The sequence below is a fragment of the Drosophila virilis genome, unplaced genomic scaffold (assembly GCF_030788295.1).
Source record: "Drosophila virilis strain 15010-1051.87 unplaced genomic scaffold, Dvir_AGI_RSII-ME tig00002363, whole genome shotgun sequence".
NCBI classification, from domain to species: domain Eukaryota; kingdom Metazoa; phylum Arthropoda; class Insecta; order Diptera; family Drosophilidae; genus Drosophila; species Drosophila virilis.
The window spans coordinates 1-21,017 of NW_027212918.1; positions in this window are offsets into that span (position 1 = coordinate 1).

A 21,017-nucleotide genomic window follows, 5' to 3' on the forward strand; every position below is an offset into this window, starting at 1 on the left:
CAAGTTATCACCCAGCCCGCAAGGCAATTCTTATTGCAATCATAAACAACATTTCAGTATAAGTCGCTATCCCAATTACTTAGCCCTTTCAGACTTATTAGACCCGCTTCAATCACTACGTCCACTTAACGCACAGCTGCAGCTCTGCTAACATAAATATACAGCTCTGCTAACATAAATATACAGATTCCCGGCTGTAACATAAACATAGCAGCGCAACCACTTAGCATAAAGATTCATATTCTCATGCGCAATTCATAACGTAAACTAAAGACCCAGTCTCTATAACGCAATTGCTAACGTAAACATGACTCAAAGCGTCTAGCTTACGCAAGCCACCCCCGCGAGCTTTTAAACTTTAAGGAAAGAAGCTTTATCGTAACCATAGCTGACTTGCAGCGTAAGTTCACAATTGTACTTTAGTTCTAATCTTGGATTCAAATAAATCGGAAGCCTTCAGCTTCCCACTTAAATATATATTTTTTTCCAATTAGTAGCCACTAATCGGTTAATTTTTGCCCAACGTGGGGCTCGCGATTATAAACACAAAAAAGGATAATTAAAAGAAACAAAATCCAAGTGATTCGCGAGTGAGCAAAAGTGCCGATTTACCAGTCCAAGATTGTCTCAAAAGAGCATCAAAAATTTTCTAAGAACGAAAATATCGAGTGCCTCTAAAAGAAACATTAAAAATTCCCGAAGAACGCAAATATCCTGTTTCTGAAAACTTGAAGAGTAGTGAAAATACCCTGAGCTGGAAATATTAATTGTTCACAAGACTTAAAAGTGAAATCACATCTTCCGTTCAAGTTAAATGAAAACATTCAAAGAAGCGAAACGAATATTTTCGCCAACAAAATTTTTTCACCAATCAAAAAGTTTTAACCAAATAAAAAATATCACGTCAACCTGAGACCCCCATAAAAGAAGACCCTAAAACCCAGAAGGAAGGAAGGAAGACTTGAACGACATATATATAATCACCCCTAAAGAGACAGACAGACAGGCAGGCGGCAGGCTGACGGGCAGGCAGGCTGACAGGCTGACATGCAGGCAAACAGACAGGCAGGCAGGTAGGCAGACAGACAGGTAGACAGACAGGCAGACAAATAGGCAGACAGACAGACGGACAGACTTACTGGCAGGCAGACAGACAGACAGAGAGATAGGCAGACAGGCAGGCAGACAGACAGACTTACAGGAAGGCAGACAAATAGGCGACAGACAGGCAAAAAGAAAGACAGACAGACAGACAGACATACAGACAGTCAGACAGACAGACAGACAGACATACATGCAGACAGAGAGCAGGCAAGAAGGCAGGCAGGCAGACAGGCAGGCAAACAGACAGGCAGGCAGACAATCAGGAAAGCAGACCCGCAGACAGATAGACAGACTGGCAGACTGACAGGCAGACGGAGAGACGGACAGACAGACAGAGAGACAGGCAGACAGAGAGACAGACAGAGAGGCAGACAGACAGACATACATGCAGACAGACAGCAGGCAAGAAGGCAGGCAGGCAGAGCGGCAGACAGGCAGGCAGAAAGACAGACAGTCAGGCAGATATACAGAGAGACAGACACACAGACAGAGGGACAGACAGGCAAACATACAGAGAGACAGACGGACATATAGACTGAGAGACAGACAGACAGTCGGAGAAACTTACGGAGAGACAGACAGAGAGACAGGCAGACAGAAAGACACCCAGCCAGACATACATGCAGACAGACAGCAGGCAAGAAGGCAGGCAGGTAGACAGGCAGGCAAACAGACAGGCAGGCAGACAATCAGGAAAGCAGACCCGCAGACAGATAGACAGACTGACAGACAGACGGAGAGCCGGACAGACAGACAGAGAGACATACAGACAGAGAGACAGACAGAGAGGCAGACAGACAGACATACATGCAGACAGACAGCAGGCAGAGCGGCAGGCAGGCAGGCAGAAAGACAGACAGACCATAGAGAGACAGGCAGACAGGCAGGCAGGCGGCAGGCAGACAGACAAACATATAAACAGGCAGCCAGGCAGCCAGGCAGACAGGCATGTAGACAGGTAGGCAGGCGGGCAGACAGGTAGGCAGTTAGACCTGCAGGCAGGGAGCCAGACTGGCAGACAGACAGGCAGACAGGCAGACAGCCTGGCACACAGGCAGGCAGAGTGACAGCAAGTCAAGCAAACAGGAATACATATAGCAGGACTGCCAGGCAGACCCTCAGACAGGCAGACAGACATACACACAGACAGACAGTCAGGCAGATAGACAGACAGACAGACAGACAGACAGACAGACAAAGAGACAGACATACAGACAGACAGACATACAGAGAGACAGACATACAGAAAGACAGACGGACAGAGAGACACACAGACAGACTGACAGACAGGCAGGCGGCAGGCTGACGGGCAGGCAGGCTGACAGGCTGACGGGCAGGCAGGCAGATCAGTTTGCTTAATGACTTTGTAAGCGAAGTGCCTAATTTATATATGTTTCCGATGCTTTCATTTAATTTTCATTGCCTAACACATTTAGGCAAAACAATGTTTGGAGTATGGCTCTCATCACACCATAAGCTCCTTTCCATTTGAAGACTTTCTGGGGCATCTAATAAAAATCGTGAAATAGTCGGACTACTCCTTGGAGCAATTATACAATTAAACCGTAGAATGCAGTATTTTAAAAGTTGCTCTTAAAGAAAAATTTTAAATTTCAATGAGTCCAAAGGTAAAATTTCATATAAGCACTGGTATTTTGATCTAAAAGATCGCAATCATTTTTTTTTCGTAAACGATGGCAACAAATTTGAAATATATAGGTTTATTGCAATCGACAAAACCATTTTGCATAGTTAGTTGTTGACCTAGAGCCATTTTTTACATTTCCCATAAATTCCACCTTTGTAGGCATATTCTCTTCCAAAGAACTCAATTTTAACTCAAAAGTAGTGCTTGAAAAAATATCAGGCAAAATATTTCATTTCGAAGAAAATGGTATACAAGTTATCACCCAGCCCGCAAGGCAATTCTTATTGCAATCATAAACAACATTTCAGTGTAAGTCGCTATCCCAATTACTTAGCCCTTTCAGACTTATTAGACCCGCTTCAATCACTACGTCCACTTAACGCACAGCTGCAGCTCTGCTAACATAAATATACAGATCTGCTAACATAAATATACAGATTCCCGGCTCTAACATAAACATAGCAGCGCAACCACTTAACATAAAGATTCATATTCTCATGCGCAATTCATAACGTCAACTAAAGACCCAGTCTCTAGAACACAATTGCTAACGTAAACATGACTCAAAGCGTCTAGCTTACGCAAGCCACCCCCGCGAGCTTTTAAGCTTTAAGGAAAGAAGCTTTATCATAACCATAGCTGACTTGCAGCGTAAGTTCACAATTGTACTTTAGTTCTAATCTTGGATTCAAATAAATCGGAAGCCTTCAGCCTCCCACCTTAAAATATATTTTTTTCCAATTAGTAGCCACTAATCGGTTAATTTTTGCCCAACGTGGGGCTCGCGATTATAAACACAAAAAAAGGATAATTAAAAGAAACAAAATCCTAAGTGATTTGCGAGTGAGCAAAAGTGCCGATTTACCAGTCCAAGATTGTCTCAAAAGAGCATCAAAAATTTTCTAAGAACGAAAATATCGAGTGCCTCTAAAAGAAACATTAAAAATTCCCGAAGAACGCAAATATCCTGATTCTGAAAACTTGAAGAGTAGTGAAAATACCCTGAGCTGGAAATATTAATTGTTCACAAGACTTAAAAGTGAAATCACATTTTCCGTTCAAGTTAAATGAAAACATTCAAAGAAGCGAAACGAATATTTTCGCCAACAAAATTTTTTACCAATCAAAAAGTTTTAACCAAATAAAAAATATCACGTCAACCTGAGACCCCCATAAAAGAAGACCCTAAAACCCAGAAGGATGGAAGGAAGGAAGGAAGACTTGAACGACATATATATAATCACCCCTAATGAAAGACCTTTTACGTAAGCCATCATCATTTACTTTAAAAAAATAAAAAAAAATTTTTTTTCACTTAAGCAATGAGGGTTTAAATTTGTGTAAGCATTTGTTAGAATAATAAGTGTTATAAGCTGCATAACCATATAGTTATGTTTAATTGAAGATTTTCAAAATTTAAAAATGGCTAACAATAATAACTTGATAGCTGATTTGGTAGCTCAGTTGATTGCGACTCAGACCAGAGCGCTTCAAGAGCAAATTGCAGAATTGAGGTTACAAATCACTCTCTCATCTTATAATGAACAAGTATATAAGATTACTGAAATAAATGACCTTGTTCGTTGCGATGAATCTTTTGATGTTATCAAGTCCATACCAGAATTTTCAGGCAGCTATAATGCATATGTTAGTTGGCGCGAGGCCGCTTGCTGTGCCATGTGAATGTATAAAGAAGGAAGTAGGAAGTACGTAGGTGCTTTAACACTATTGAGAAATAAAATAACAGGTCAAGCTAACCTTGACTAATCACGGTATCGTTTTTAATTTTGAAGCTATACTTGCAAGGTTGGATTTCGCCTACAGTGATAGACGACCAATCAACATAATAGAACAGGAGCTAAGTATTTTACGACAGGGTAACTTATCCGTTCTCGAATACTGTAAAAAGAGCACTTATTGTCAATGAAAAATAAGCCAGCACGTTAGTGCTGTTTTGTATCTTTGTTCAGAATGCATTTATTCACTTGTTATAATGTTTGCTTAGCCTATGGATATACTTATGCTGTTATTCGTTAACAGGTACAAAGAGAGGGAGAGTGAGTAGCTCGCATATGCCTGTATTAGTGAGCATATATATTGCTCACGGAATGCGCTCAGACGGAGCGTGGGATATGCAGCATAAGCATAAACGGTCAGCTAGTGAGGCTAGTGAACCGCGCTGCGTAATATGAGCCCGAGCCAATACATAATGTGGCTCTGGGCTCGTTTACTATATTATTGTTATTGTATGCTACAAAGTGCTGCATACTTTATATTTAAGTACGGGGTATTCTGTAAGGGCATATACGCACTACACCTCCCCTTTTAGAGAAATAACGTAACATAATGAATGTGTACTTATTAAATGAACTCAATTATTGAGGTTTTCTTCTTTTTTTGTAAAAAATTGAAATTTTTTTTTTTTTATATAATAAGAAATTTTAAATGTTAGAGTATAAAAATACAAAATTATTTAAGGTATAAAAATTTATAATTCGTTTATTTGTATAAAAAAAATTTTTTTTTTCATTCGGTTGATCAGGCCGTCATATACTTTTATTTTATTTTATTAAGAATTAAAAATTTTTAATCTATTCTTATAAACTTTTTGTTTTTTATCTTTACTATCTTTAATAAAAATGTTGTCATTATCTTCTATTTTCTCTACTATATATGGTCCTAAATATACTGGGTCTAATTTGTGCACTGTTTCGTTTCTTATAAGTACTTTATCTCCTACTTTTAATTCAAAGTTTTTTGTTTTTTCGTCATATGCTAATTTCCTATAAGCCTTGCCTTTTTCTAACATAATTCTAGCTCTTTTGTATTTCTAATCTAAACTTTATTTTCTTGGAATAGTCATCTAAATTATAAATAGGATCTATGTAATTAGTTTTGTTTAAATCTATGAACTGTTTCGGTAGTCTGCCAAATACTAGTTCGTATGGACAATACTCATGCGTTGCTGATGGTGTCGTGTTGAAGCAATAAGTGAAATATTGAACTCAGACATCCCAATCAGATTTGTCTGCAGAGATGTATGAACGAATGTATTCATTAAAAGTTCGATGACTTCGTTCTATTGTCCCTAAATTTTGATGATGATATGCAGTAGAGGTAAGATTCTTGATCTTCAAATACTTGCATAAGTCAGTTAAAATCTGGTTTTTATACTCTGTTCCCATGTCCGAGATGAACGTCTTCATTGGACCAAACTTGAGTATGAAATTTTCGAATATAGCTTTTGAGACATTATTAGCGCTTTTGCTTTTTATTGAATGGCTACTAAATATTTTGTAAGGTCGCATATTAATGTGACTATGTATTCATTACCATTTTCCGATTTGGGTAGCGAACCAACTGTATCCACTATCACTATATGGATAGCATTCACAGGTGTTTCTGTGAGAGTCAGAGTAGTTTTTGTGTGCGTCTTTGTTTTAAACATTTGGTATTTTTGACATCTACGTACGTACTCTATTATATGACGTGTCATATTTTTCCAGTGTCTTTTTGTGTCTTTTTATTTTCGCTAACGTTCTTGTTATGCCGCTATGACCTCCTTGAATTGGGTCGTCATGGTATGTAGACAATATTTGTTGTATCTCTTTTTCATCTTTTATTTGGGTCACCGGCTGGAGTAGCGCTACTCTTAAATATTTTAATATTTCATTGCCCATATTTTTAAAAGAATCTATTGAAACTGATTCAAAGATCTTTTCGCTCGGTGCCACTTTGAGTTGGCTGATTTTTAATATACCGGCCTGTTTTTCGAGCCTTTGGAAGAACTGACCTAAGTCAAGAATTCCATTGGTATATAAATCGCTAACTTCAATTCAATAATAATTTTATTTCCATGTTTAAATAAACATTTAGATTCTGTTATGCGCAAGGTCACTACTTTTCGTACTTCATCATTCGTAATGACTTCATGTACGTTGGGCTTTTTATGACTTTGCCTTGGCAGAAGTTCATAATTTTCTACTGTACAGTTTTTATTTTGTCTACTTTGTCGCCTGGTAGTGACTTTCAGGACTTTATGTTGCATATCTTTGAGTTCCTTTATATTAATACGCGAAAGTGCGTCTGCTACGAAATTATCTTTCCCCTTTAGGTATTCTACTGTGAAGTCGTATTCTTCAAGCTCTAGTCGCATGCGAGTTAATTTAGAACTGGGATTAGTCATAAAAAAAAGATATGTTAATGGTCTGTGATCCGTTTTAATAGTAAAATGTTTGCCATAAATATATGGTCTAAAATGGGTAATTGCCCAATGAATTGCCGCTAACTCTTGTTCTGTTGTGCTCTTATTGCTTTCCCCTTTGGTAAATGAACGAGATGCATAAGCTATTGGGAGCTGAATTCCGTCACGGTTCTGAGTTAAAACTGCTCCACAAGCGTGTTTACTGGCATCTGTTACAATGCAAAATTCTTTGCGAAAATCAGGATATTTTAATAATGTGGGGTGCATAAGCTTTCCTTTAAGGTATTGGAATGCGTTTTGGCATTCACTTGACCATTCAAAAGGAACATTCTTTTTACATAAACTAGTTTTGTGCCGTGAATAATCGGCGAAGTTTTTAATAAATCGAGGATAATAATTGCAGAATGCTACAAATCGTCTCGCGCTGTCCGCATCATGAAGGACAGGATAATTTTTGATGACGTCAAACTTCTTGTCATCTGGCAAAACTAATTTGTCAGTGCATTTGTGACCTAAAAATGTCACTTCATGCATGAAAAATGAACATTTTTCTGGATGCAACTTTAGGTTATATTTCCTACATACATTAAAAACATCTGTTAAGTTTTTAATCATGTGTTTTTCGGAACATCCTATCACCATTAAGTCATCCATATAAAAGAATGCCTGGGAGGGTTCTAAACCCGAGAACGCTATAGTCATCATTCTCTGAAATGAATTTGGTGCTATTTTAAGACCAAATGGTAATCGCGTGAAGCGATATGAGCCATTGCTCGTTGAAAAAGATGTTATATTTCTTGAATTTTCTTCAAGTTCAATTTGGTGGAAACCTGACATTAAGTCAAAGCATGAAAAGTATTTAGCTCTGCCCAGTTGTTCTAGAATATCATCAATTCTGGGGAGCGGGAATTTATCAGAAAGTTGTTTTTTGTTGATTTGGCGATAGTCAATTACTAATCGCCATTTCTTTTCTTCCGAAGTTGGTAATGATTTTTTCGGAACTAACAAGAGTGGGCTGTTATACTCGGATACAGACGGTTCTACGATTTTGTCGTTTATCAATTTCCCTACTTGTTTTTGAATTTCTTTAACGTGGCTATGCGGGCTTCTGTAGTTTTTAATATAAATGGGTTCATCATCTTTAAGTCTTAATGTTTGTTTATAGAAATTATTTGTCGCTATTGGTTCGGTTTTCAGTCCGAACACATCACTATACTTGGTGCATAATTCTGTTAGTTGACTTTTGAATTGTTCTGGAAAATTATTCTTTAATTTTGAAAGTAATTGTTCGCTTCTATTTTCTGGAATAGTGCTATGAATGTCGTAATCTTTTAAATTTTCATATTGGATTTTGTTAGCTTTGACCAATTGGTCGAAATTAGGCGAATGTATACATGTTTGGCTGCTGCTATTGTATTTACAACATAAATTCCATTATGTATTTCTTGATTAGGAACAGATATATAATCATTTACTGTATTAATGTCTATTTTACGAATTACTTGGGATCTGGCTGGCGAGAGAGCTGTGTTGTTGCCAGCACTATATGTGCTGAACATGAATTGGATAATTTAAATTTTGAGGTCTAATTATAAACCAGTCTTCACTTGGTTTGAAATCTAATTGTCAATTGAATTTTTTAATAAAATCAATGCCTATTACTCCATCACACGGTATTGAAAAATCGGAATCTACTAAATGAAATTCGTGTGGAATAATATATTTTCTGGATTGAAGTTCTATTGAAGTTGTTCCTTGAGATTTTATTACATCTTGGCCTATGCCTTGGATGTTTATAATTTTTTCTTCTTGAATTTTGAAATTGTCTGAATTTATATTTAAAAGTGAGATATCTGCACCAGTATCAATTAGGAATGTGAGTTTATTTTCAGTTGAATGATTATAAAAAGTGACAAATATATTAAGACTGTAATTGATGGAATGATCCTTTACATTTACTGGTTGTTTCCTAAAGGGTTCTGAGAGTTTTCCGGCGTATTTTTGCGCCATTCTCACATTGTTACTATTATAACCTTGATTGGAGTTACCTCGGCCTCTCCCCCTATTTTGGCCTCGTCTTCCTCCACGGTTATTGTAATTATTGTTATTGTTGTTACCGCCTCGGTTATAATTGTTGGGGTTGTAATTTCTGCCACGATTATAACCTCGGCCTCCTCTATTATTACCTTGTTGATAATACAGGACAGTGTTACTTTGACCTGTTATCTCCGTGCAGCTATTGACAAATTTGGATACGGCATCATTCATATTTGTGAATGTGCCTGCCTGCATGATAAGTTTTACCTTATCAATCGAACAATTTTGGGTCATAGCTTTTACAGCTGTTGAAGTGCTGTATTTGTTTGCAAGTGATTGGCTTAGACCTTCACTGATATAGGCGCCTTCAAGGGCCTTTGTCAGTTTTTCCACCTCTTGGGTGTATTGGTTAGCCGTTTTATTTTTCTGTTGCAAATTAAGAAGCTTAGCAGATACAACTTCTACCGATTCTCCTTTTACTGCATTTGATAGTTGCGTAATGATTGCAGCAATTGTCTGCTCATTACTTATTAAATTTCTCGTATGGCCTTTTAGCTTTGTTTTTATAAGGCTTATGGCCGTTAGCTCATGTGTGCCTTTTAAGGTTTCTAATAGATTCAAAGAATCTAGAAAACTTTGTAGATTTTCCGGCTTACCGACAAACTCTGGTATCAGAGATGTGGCTAGCTTGATAAATTCTACAACTGTTTGTGCCATGTTTACTAATTTTGAATCTTCTATTTGGTCGTTTGTCAGTAGTGACTTATCAAATGTTACCGGTGTATTTAACACCGATGGAAGATAAAGCTGGAGATCATACTTTTTATTTAAGTTTACCAGATTATCCCTTAGACGCTGTAAACGGTCTGAAGTTTGGACTCTGTGTAAACTTGTCAGTTTATTTTAAGACTCGGTAACTAGACTCCTGATTTCATTGTACTCATATACAAGGATCTCAGTATGTTTAATTATGGTGGGTCTTAAAACTGGTGCGCTCTTATTAAGGCACTTGTATGATTTATCGAAATTTTCTCTATGCCGCTTTATCTTTTTTACTATTTGGGACCAGTCCATGTAAACTTCCGCTACTTAAATATTGACGTAGGGTAGTGTAGACAAGATTATTCCGCACTCTATTTTAGAACATGAATAGAGTGGACTTGTCACTGTGCCGAATGTTTCTATATATTCGGATTCGAACTCATATACTGATATGAATTCTCTATGCCTTTGCAAAATTTGTATGGCTCGCATATGAAAGTCTGTATAGTCGTTATGATCATAATTTTGAATTACCTAATGAGACAAGCAGAGCACTTATTTCTTTATATTCCAACTGAACGAATTATAGCTTTTTAATTTCCTCTTTTTAATATTAATATTCATAAATAGTATGGGATCATACATAAAACTAAAAAGGAATTTTCTTAGAAAATTTACAAATGAGTAATGTTAAATTTGCTCACGTTTACTTTTACAAGACAAGTTGTTGTTTGTATCGTTCATTTGAGTTTTTATAACATATATTTATTGAATTTGATGCTTTTATTGTTTACAAGTCGGGTTTTGTTTTGCTTGTTTGTTTTCTGCTTAAAACGCATCTTCAAAATTTTTTTTTTTTACAATCTGTATTTTTCCTACCTATTGTTTCGAATGGCTGTACGGGCCAAACGTCTTGCCGGTCGACTCAATTGTCGTCGGGCATTACAATTTTTAAGTTTTATTTATTACTGTTTAATTTAATATGTTGGGCGCTGCCGGTACTGTTGTTATAGGGTTTTCTTCTTCTTCTTCTTCCCACGTAGGCATAAGGGGCGGTTTGCCTCTCATGCAACTCGTCTTACTTGCTTAGTATTCCCTCGTAGGCATAAGCGGCGGTTTGCCTCTTATGCAACTCGTCTGAGTTGCTTAGTATTCCCTCGTAGGCATAAGCGGCGGTTTGCCTCTCATGCGTTGGTTGTCTCTGCTTCCTTAGTGCGGCAGGTGCCCTCGCAATGGGGGCTGTAGAGGGTGCCCTCACAATCTGGTGGGCATCTGCGTGGGCGTGCTGGTATTCAGTATATTTTTGTTTCCACAAGATATCCACATTTTCATTATAATCATCAGTCGTGCACAAGTATGTTTTTAATGCCCCTCTCATTAGGGACACATATTTTTAACATATGTGTTTTTTTCTTCATAACGCTTTCCATTCAAATTCATCAATATTCATTGGCGGTTGTGTATATATATTATATCTTATCTTCCATTTCAACATTATACATTATCATTATACTTATGTCCTTGTATTCCCATTTTGTCCACAATTAGTCGGGGATCTGATCAACCCTTGTTGCTGTGAGACGCTCGATCGCCCGGCACTATTACTTTTTAACATGTTCGTGACACATGTCACGGTCGCCATGTTAAAATAGCACTTATTGTCAATGAAAAATAAGCCAGCACGTCAGTGCTGTTTTGTATCTTTGTTCAGAATGCATTTATTCACTTGTTATAATGTTCGCTTAGCCTATGGATATATTTATGCTGTTATTCGTTAACAGGTACAAAGAGAGGGAGAGTGAGTAGCTCGCATATGCCTGTATTAGTGAGCATATATATTGCTCACGGAATGCGCTCAGACGGAGCGTGGGATATGCAGCATAAGCATAAACGGTCAGCTAGTGAGGCTAGTGAACCGCGCTGCGTAATATGAGCCCGAGCCAATACATAATGTGGCTCTGGGCTCGTTTACTATATTATTGTTATTGTATGCTACAAAGTGCTGCATACTTTATATTTAAGTACGGGGTATTCTGTAAGGGCATATACGCACTACACCTCCCCTTTTAGAGAAATAACGTAACATAATGAATGTGTACTTATTAAATGAACTTAATTATTGAGGTTTTCTTCTTTTTTTGTAAAAAATTGAAATTTTTTTTTTTTTATATAATAAGAAATTTTAAATGTTAGAGTATAAAAATACAAAATTATTTAAGGTATAAAAATTTATAATTCGTTTATTTGTATAAAAAAAATTTTTTTTTTCATTCGGTTGATCAGGCCGTCATATACTTTTATTTTATTTTATTAAGAATTAAAAATTTTTAATCTATTCTTATAAACTTTTTGTTTTTTATTTTTACTATCTTTAATAAAAATGTTGTCATTATCTTCTATTTTCTCTACTATATATGGTCCTAAATATACTGGGTCTAATTTGTGCACTGTTTCGTTTCTTATAAGTACTTTATCTCCTACTTTTAATTCAAAGTTTTTTGTTTTTTCGTCATATGCTAATTTCCTATAAGCCTTGCCTTTTTCTAACATAATTCTAGCTCTTTTGTATTTCTAATCTAAACTTTATTTTCTTGGAATAGTCATCTAAATTATAAATAGGATCTATGTAATTAGTTTTGTTTAAATCTATGAACTGTTTCGGTAGTCTGCCAAATACTAGTTCGTATGGACAATACTCATGCGTTGCTGATGGTGTCGTGTTGAAGCAATAAGTGAAATATTGAACCCAGACATCCCAATCAGATTTGTCTGCAGAGATGTATGAACGAATGTATTCATTAAAAGTTCGATGACTTCGTTCTATTGTCCCTAAATTTTGATGATGATATGCAGTAGAGGTAAGATTCTTGATCTTCAAATACTTGCATAAGTCAGTTAAAATCTGGTTTTTATACTCTGTTCCCATGTCCGAGATGAACGTCTTCATTGGACCAAACTTGAGTATGAAATTTTCGAATATAGCTTTTGAGACATTATTAGCGCTTTTGCTTTTTATTGAATGGCTACTAAATATTTTGTAAGGTCGCATATTAATGTGACTATGTATTCATTACCATTTTCCGATTTGGGTAGCGAACCAACTGTATCCACTATCACTATATGGATAGCATTCACAGGTGTTTCTGTGAGAGTCAGAGTAGTTTTTGTGTGCGTCTTTGTTTTAAACATTTGGTATTTTTGACATCTACGTACGTACTCTATTATATGACGTGTCATATTTTTCCAGTGTCTTTTTGTGTCTTTTTATTTTCGCTAACGTTCTTGTTATGCCGCTATGACCTCCTTGAATTGGGTCGTCATGGTATGTAGACAATATTTGTTGTATCTCTTTTTCATCTTTTATTTGGGTCACCGGCTGGAGTAGCGCTACTCTTAAATATTTTAATATTTCATTGCCCATATTTTTAAAAGAATCTATTGAAACTGATTCAAAGATCTTTTCGCTCGGTGCCACTTTGAGTTGGCTGATTTTTAATATACCGGCCTCTTTTTCGAGCCTTTGGAAGAACTGACCTAAGTCAAGAATTCCATTGGTATATAATATATTAATACGCGAAAGTGCGTCTGCTACGAAATTATCTTTCCCCTTTAGGTATTCTACTGTGAAGTCGTATTCTTCAAGCTCTAGTCGCATGCGAGTTAATTTAGAACTGGGATTAGTCATAAAAAAAAGATATGTTAATGGTCTGTGATCCGTTTTAATAGTAAAATGTTTGCCATAAATATATGGTCTAAAATGGGTAATTGCCCAATGAATTGCCGCTAACTCTTGTTCTGTTGTGCTCTTATTGCTTTCCCCTTTGGTAAATGAACGAGATGCATAAGCTATTGGGAGCTGAATTCCGTCACGGTTCTGAGTTAAAACTGCTCCACAAGCGTGTTTACTGGCATCTGTTACAATGCAAAATTCTTTGCGAAAATCAGGATATTTTAATAATGTGGGGTGCATAAGCTTTCCTTTAAGGTATTGGAATGCGTTTTGGCATTCACTTGACCATTCAAAAGGAACATTCTTTTTACATAAACTAGTTTTGTGCCGTGAATAATCGGCGAAGTTTTTAATAAATCGAGGATAATAATTGCAGAATGCTACAAATCGTCTCGCGCTGTCCGCATCATGAAGGACAGGATAATTTTTGATGACGTCAAACTTCTTGTCATCTGGCAAAACTAATTTGTCAGTGCATTTGTGACCTAAAAATGTCACTTCATGCATGAAAAATGAACATTTTTCTGGATGCAACTTTAGGTTATATTTCCTACATACATTAAAAACATCTGTTAAGTTTTTAATCATGTGTTTTTCGGAACATCCTATCACCATTAAGTCATCCATATAAAAGAATGCCTGGGAGGGTTCTAAACCCGAGAACGCTATAGTCATCATTCTCTGAAATGAATTTGGTGCTATTTTAAGACCAAATGGTAATCGCGTGAAGCGATATGAGCCATTGCTCGTTGAAAAAGATGTTATATTTCTTGAATTTTCTTCAAGTTCAATTTGGTGGAAACCTGACATTAAGTCAAAGCATGAAAAGTATTTAGCTCTGCCCAGTTGTTCTAGAATATCATCAATTCTGGGGAGCGGGAATTTATCAGAAAGTTGTTTTTTGTTGATTTGGCGATAGTCAATTACTAATCGCCATTTCTTTTCTTCCGAAGTTGGTAATGATTTTTTCGGAACTAACAAGAGTGGGCTGTTATACTCGGATACAGACGGTTCTACGATTTTGTCGTTTATCAATTTCCCTACTTGTTTTTGAATTTCTTTAACGTGGCTATGCGGGCTTCTGTAGTTTTTAATATAAATGGGTTCATCATCTTTAAGTCTTAATGTTTGTTTATAGAAATTATTTGTCGCTATTGGTTCGGTTTTCAGTCCGAACACATCACTATACTTGGTGCATAATTCTGTTAGTTGACTTTTGAATTGTTCTGGAAAATTATTCTTTAATTTTGAAAGTAATTGTTCGCTTCTATTTTCTGGAATAGTGCTATGAATGTCGTAATCTTTTAAATTTTCATATTGGATTTTGTTAGCTTTGACCAATTGGTCGAAATTAGGCGAATGTATACATGTTTGGCTGCTGCTATTGTATTTACAACATAAATTCCATTATGTATTTCTTGATTAGGAACAGATATATAATCATTTACTGTATTAATGTCTATTTTACGAATTACTTGGGATCTGGCTGGCGAGAGAGCTGTGTTGTTGCCAGCACTATATGTGCTGAACATGAATTGGATAATTTAAATTTTGAGGTCTAATTATAAACCAGTCTTCACTTGGTTTGAAATCTAATTGTCAATTGAATTTTTTAATAAAATCAATGCCTATTACTCCATCACACGGTATTGAAAAATCGGAATCTACTAAATGAAATTCGTGTGGAATAATATATTTTCTGGATTGAAGTTCTATTGAAGTTGTTCCTTGAGATTTTATTACATCTTGGCCTATGCCTTGGATGTTTATAATTTTTTCTTCTTGAATTTTGAAATTGTCTGAATTTATATTTAAAAGTGAGATATCTGCACCAGTATCTATTAGGAATGTGAGTTTATTTTCAGTTGAATGATTATAAAAAGTGACAAATATATTAAGACTGTAATTGATGGAATGATCCTTTACATTTACTGGTTGTTTCCTAAAGGGTTCTGAGAGTTTTCCGGCGTATTTTTGCGCCATTCTCACATTGTTACTATTATAACCTTGATTGGAGTTACCTCGGCCTCTCCCCCTATTTTGGCCTCGTCTTCCTCCACGGTTATTGTAATTATTGTTATTGTTGTTACCGCCTCGGTTATAATTGTTGGGGTTGTAATTTCTGCCACGATTATAACCTCGGCCTCCTCTATTATTACCTTGTTGATAATACAGGACAGTGTTACTTTGACCTGTTATCTCCGTGCAGCTATTGACAAATTTGGATACGGCATCATTCATATTTGTGAATGTGCCTGCCTGCATGATAAGTTTTACCTTATCAATCGAACAATTTTGGGTCATAGCTTTTACAGCTGTTGAAGTGCTGTATTTGTTTGCAAGTGATTGGCTTAGACCTTCACTGATATAGGCGCCTTCAAGGGCCTTTGTCAGTTTTTCCACCTCTTGGGTGTATTGGTTAGCCGTTTTATTTTTCTGTTGCAAATTAAGAAGCTTAGCAGATACAACTTCTACCGATTCTCCTTTTACTGCATTTGATAGTTGCGTAATGATTGCAGCAATTGTCTGCTCATTACTTATTAAATTTCTCGTATGGCCTTTTAGCTTTGTTTTTATAAGGCTTATGGCCGTTAGCTCATGTGTGCCTTTTAAGGTTTCTAATAGATTCAAAGAATCTAGAAAACTTTGTAGATTTTCCGGCTTACCGACAAACTCTGGTATCAGAGATGTGGCTAGCTTGATAAATTCTACAACTGTTTGTGCCATGTTTACTAATTTTGAATCTTCTATTTGGTCGTTTGTCAGTAGTGACTTATCAAATGTTACCGGTGTATTTAACACCGATGGAAGATAAAGCTGGAGATCATACTTTTTATTTAAGTTTACCAGATTATCCCTTAGACGCTGTAAACGGTCTGAAGTTTGGACTCTGTGTAAACTTGTCAGTTTATTTTAAGACTCGGTAACTAGACTCCTGATTTCATTGTACTCATATACAAGGATCTCAGTATGTTTAATTATGGTGGGTCTTAAAACTGGTGCGCTCTTATTAAGGCACTTGTATGATTTATCGAAATTTTCTCTATGCCGCTTTATCTTTTCTACTATTTGGGACCAGTCCATGTAAACTTCCGCTACTTAAATATTGACGTAGGGTAGTGTAGACAAGATTATTCCGCACTCTATTTTAGAACATGAATAGAGTGGACTTGTCACTGTGCCGAATGTTTCTATATATTCGGATTCGAACTCATATACTGATATGAATTCTCTATGCCTTTGCAAAATTTGTATGGCTCGCATATGAAAGTCTGTATAGTCGTTATGATCATAATTTTGAATTACCTAATGAGACAAGCAGAGCACTTATTTCTTTATATTCCAACTGAACGAATTATAGCTTTTTAATTTCCTCTTTTTAATATTAATATTCATAAATAGTATGGGATCATACATAAAACTAAAAAGGAATTTTCTTAGAAAATTTACAAATGAGTAATGTTAAATTTGCTCACGTTTACTTTTACAAGACAAGTTGTTGTTTGTATCGTTCATTTGAGTTTTTATAACATATATTTATTGAATTTGATGCTTTTATTGTTTACAAGTCGGGTTTTGTTTTGCTTGTTTGTTTTCTGCTTAAAACGCATCTTCAAAATTTTTTTTTTTTACAATCTGTATTTTTCCTACCTATTGTTTCGAATGGCTGTACGGGCCAAACGTCTTGCCGGTCGACTCAATTGTCGTCGGGCATTACAATTTTTAAGTTTTATTTATTACTGTTTAATTTAATATGTTGGGCGCTGCCGGTACTGTTGTTATAGGGTTTTCTTCTTCTTCTTCTTCCCACGTAGGCATAAGGGGCGGTTTGCCTCTCATGCAACTCGTCTTACTTGCTTAGTATTCCCTCGTAGGCATAAGCGGCGGTTTGCCTCTTATGCAACTCGTCTGAGTTGCTTAGTATTCCCTCGTAGGCATAAGCGGCGGTTTGCCTCTCATGCGTTGGTTGTCTCTGCTTCCTTAGTGCGGCAGGTGCCCTCGCAATGGGGGCTGTAGAGGGTGCCCTCACAATCTGGTGGGCATCTGCGTGGGCGTGCTGGTATTCAGTATATTTTTGTTTCCACAAGATATCCACATTTTCATTATAATCATCAGTCGTGCACAAGTATGTTTTTAATGCCCCTCTCATTAGGGACACATATTTTTAACATATGTGTTTTTTTCTTCATAACGCTTTCCATTCAAATTCATCAATATTCATTGGCGGTTGTGTATATATATTATATCTTATCTTCCATTTCAACATTATACATTATCATTATACTTATGTCCTTGTATTCCCATTTTGTCCACAATTAGTCGGGGATCTGATCAACCCTTGTTGCTGTGAGACGCTCGATCGCCCGGCACTATTACTTTTTAACATGTTCGTGACACATGTCACGGTCGCCATGTTAAAATAGCACTTATTGTCAATGAAAAATAAGCCAGCACGTCAGTGCTGTTTTGTATCTTTGTTCAGAATGCATTTATTCACTTGTTATAATGTTCGCTTAGCCTATGGATATATTTATGCTGTTATTCGTTAACAGGTACAAAGAGAGGGAGAGTGAGTAGCTCGCATATGCCTGTATTAGTGAGCATATATATTGCTCACGGAATGCGCTCAGACGGAGCCGACATCATTACGGAAATGAACAAGAAAAACAGAGACAACGCTTTGAGAATTTTCATCACAGGTCTTAACAGTTCTTTATCAAAAGTTTTGTTCTCCCTTAAACCTGAAAATTTGCCTAATGCTTTGGCAAAAGCTCAGGAACTGGAAGCGAATTACCAAAGGGCTAACTTCGCTTACCACCATTTCGCAAATACCCATCAACGTAACAATCTAAACCCAGGGCATAACAATCAGCAAAAGAAAGCTGAATCCTTAAAACAACCTAATAAAAGAAATGACAATCACTTAAGGTTCAATCAAGTTCCGCAAAATCAAATTTTTGCACAAAGCAATAAGACTCCTCAACCTCCACCGGAGCCCATGGATGTAGACAAATCCATACAACTACAGAATACACCTTATCGGTATTCTCAAAATCGAAATTCGGCTCAACCAAAGAAACGGGAATACGCCCCCCCTTCGGTTCAGCAACCTAACAAACTTATGCGTATCAATAACCTCGAGGAAGACCATTTTTTAGAAGAAGAGGGGGAGTACTCCCCTACATTTTCAGAGTAGACAAAAAAATAAATAAAATTTTAAAAATATTAATTGACACCGGTGCCACGGCTTGTTATATAAAAGAGGGTATATACAATAACGCAGGAGAATTAGTTATAAAAAAAAAGAATTAAAACTGTAAATGGCTACAGTATCATAACTCATTTTCGTAACATAAACATATTTGGCAAACGCCACAGATTTTATGAAATTAATAATCTACACGCAGATCTATTAGTCGGCTATAATCTACTGAAGGCGATTAAGGCAGTAATCGACTTGTCAAAGGGAACTTTGTTTTATAATAACAAAAAGGAAAATATTAATTTTACAAAACATGTCCAAGAAACGGTAGGCCATTTAAAAAGTTCAGACGAAGCCTATAACGTTGCTTCATATTTGAACTACGAAAGTGGGAAATGTAAATCATTTTCTTTATTTAATGTATCCGATACAGAATCATCGTCTTTAAGTGACGCTGATAACCAACGTATTGAAAAAACTAAAGTTGACGATATTCTTAATGAAGGAAAGCTAAAGAAATTAAAACTCAAAAAGAGCAGACGTCGAAAGATGTCGGTATCCTCTACAACAAGTTCTTCTTTATGCAAAATAAATCTTTCCATTAATGAAATGGATAATTTGAATATCCTTGAGCAACAAGTCGTTCAACAAATAGAAATAAAGCAGTCTCATTTTCAGACATGTCTCCCTTTTAGAACAGATATTAGAGGTGAGATAAGAACATTAAACGAAAATGCAATTTATAGTAAACAATATCCTTATCCTCATTCAGATAACAATTTTGTTAGTCAGGAAATAAACAGGATGTTAAATGAAAATATAATAAGGCCCAGCAGAAGTCCTTATAATGCCCCGGTATGGGTAGTAGGGAAAAAAGTTTTTAATGAAGATGGAACGCCTAAGAATCGATTGGTAATAGATTTTAAGAAACTGAATAACGATACAATCCCCGATAGGTATCCAATGCCTGATCCTTCAGTCATTCTATCCAACCTAGGCAAAGCCAAAATGTTTTCGACAATTGACTTAGAATCGGGATTTCATCAGATTCTAATGAAAGAAGAAGACATCGAAAAAACAGCTTTTTCCATTAACAATGGAAAATATGAATTTCTTCGTTTGCCATTTGGGCTTGCGAACGCGCCAAGCATCTTTCAGAGAGCAATGGACAATATATTAAGTGAAAAAATCGGAAAACTTGTCACATTTATATGGACGACATAATAGTTTTTTCAAATACATGTAAATATCCTTGGAAAAATCAAAATTCTTTAGGAAGTTTGTAAAAAACTACGCGACTATAGCAAAACCACTCAAAGAAATTACGCCACAAATGAAAGGGAACTATACTCCATTGTATGGGCATTACAAATCCTTAGGAACTACCTGTATGGTGTTACAAATTTAGAGATCCAAACAGACCATCAACCACTTTCTTTTGCGGTTTCTGCACGAAACCCTAACTCAACGAAAAAGAAGGGCTATCTTCGGCACGCCAAAGATCTAATACCCTTGCAGACCCAACCTTTTCATAATGCTCATAGTGCTTTGCCCCTATCTAAGAAGTACCGGAAAAATAGTAAATGCCGAGTTTGGGCAAGATATCTTGATAAGCAAAATGTTTTTTCATACAACTTAATTTTTGACCGATCGTTCCTATGGCAGTTATATAATATAGTGGTCCGATCTTAATAGGATTTTGCATATATATGAGGAGCATAGTAAAACTAATAAATGCCGAGTTTGGTCAAGATATATTGAAAAACAAAATGTTTTTTCATACAAAAACTTAATTTTCAACCGATCATTCCTATGGCAGCTATATGATATAGTAGTCTGATCTTAATAGGATTTTGCATTTATATGAAGAGTAAAGTAAAACCAATAAATGCCGAGTTTGGTCATGATATCTTGATAAACAAAATGTTTTTTCATACAAAAACTTAATTTTCGACCGATCGTTCCTATGGCAGCTATATGATATAGTGGTCCGATCATAATAGGATTTTGCATATATATGCGGAGCATAGTTAAACTAATAAATGCCGAGTTTGGTCAAGATATATTGAAAAACAAAATGTTTTTTCATACAAAAACTTATTTTTCAACCGATCATTCCTATCGCAGCTATATGACATAGTGGTCCGATTTTAATAGGATTTTGCATATATATGAAGAGTAAAGTAAAACCAATAAATGCCGAGTTTGGTCAAGATATCTGGATAAACAAAATGTTTTTTCATACAAAAACTTAATTTTCGACCGATCGTTCCTATGGCAGCTATATGATATAGTGGTCCGATCATAATAGGATTTTGCATATATATGA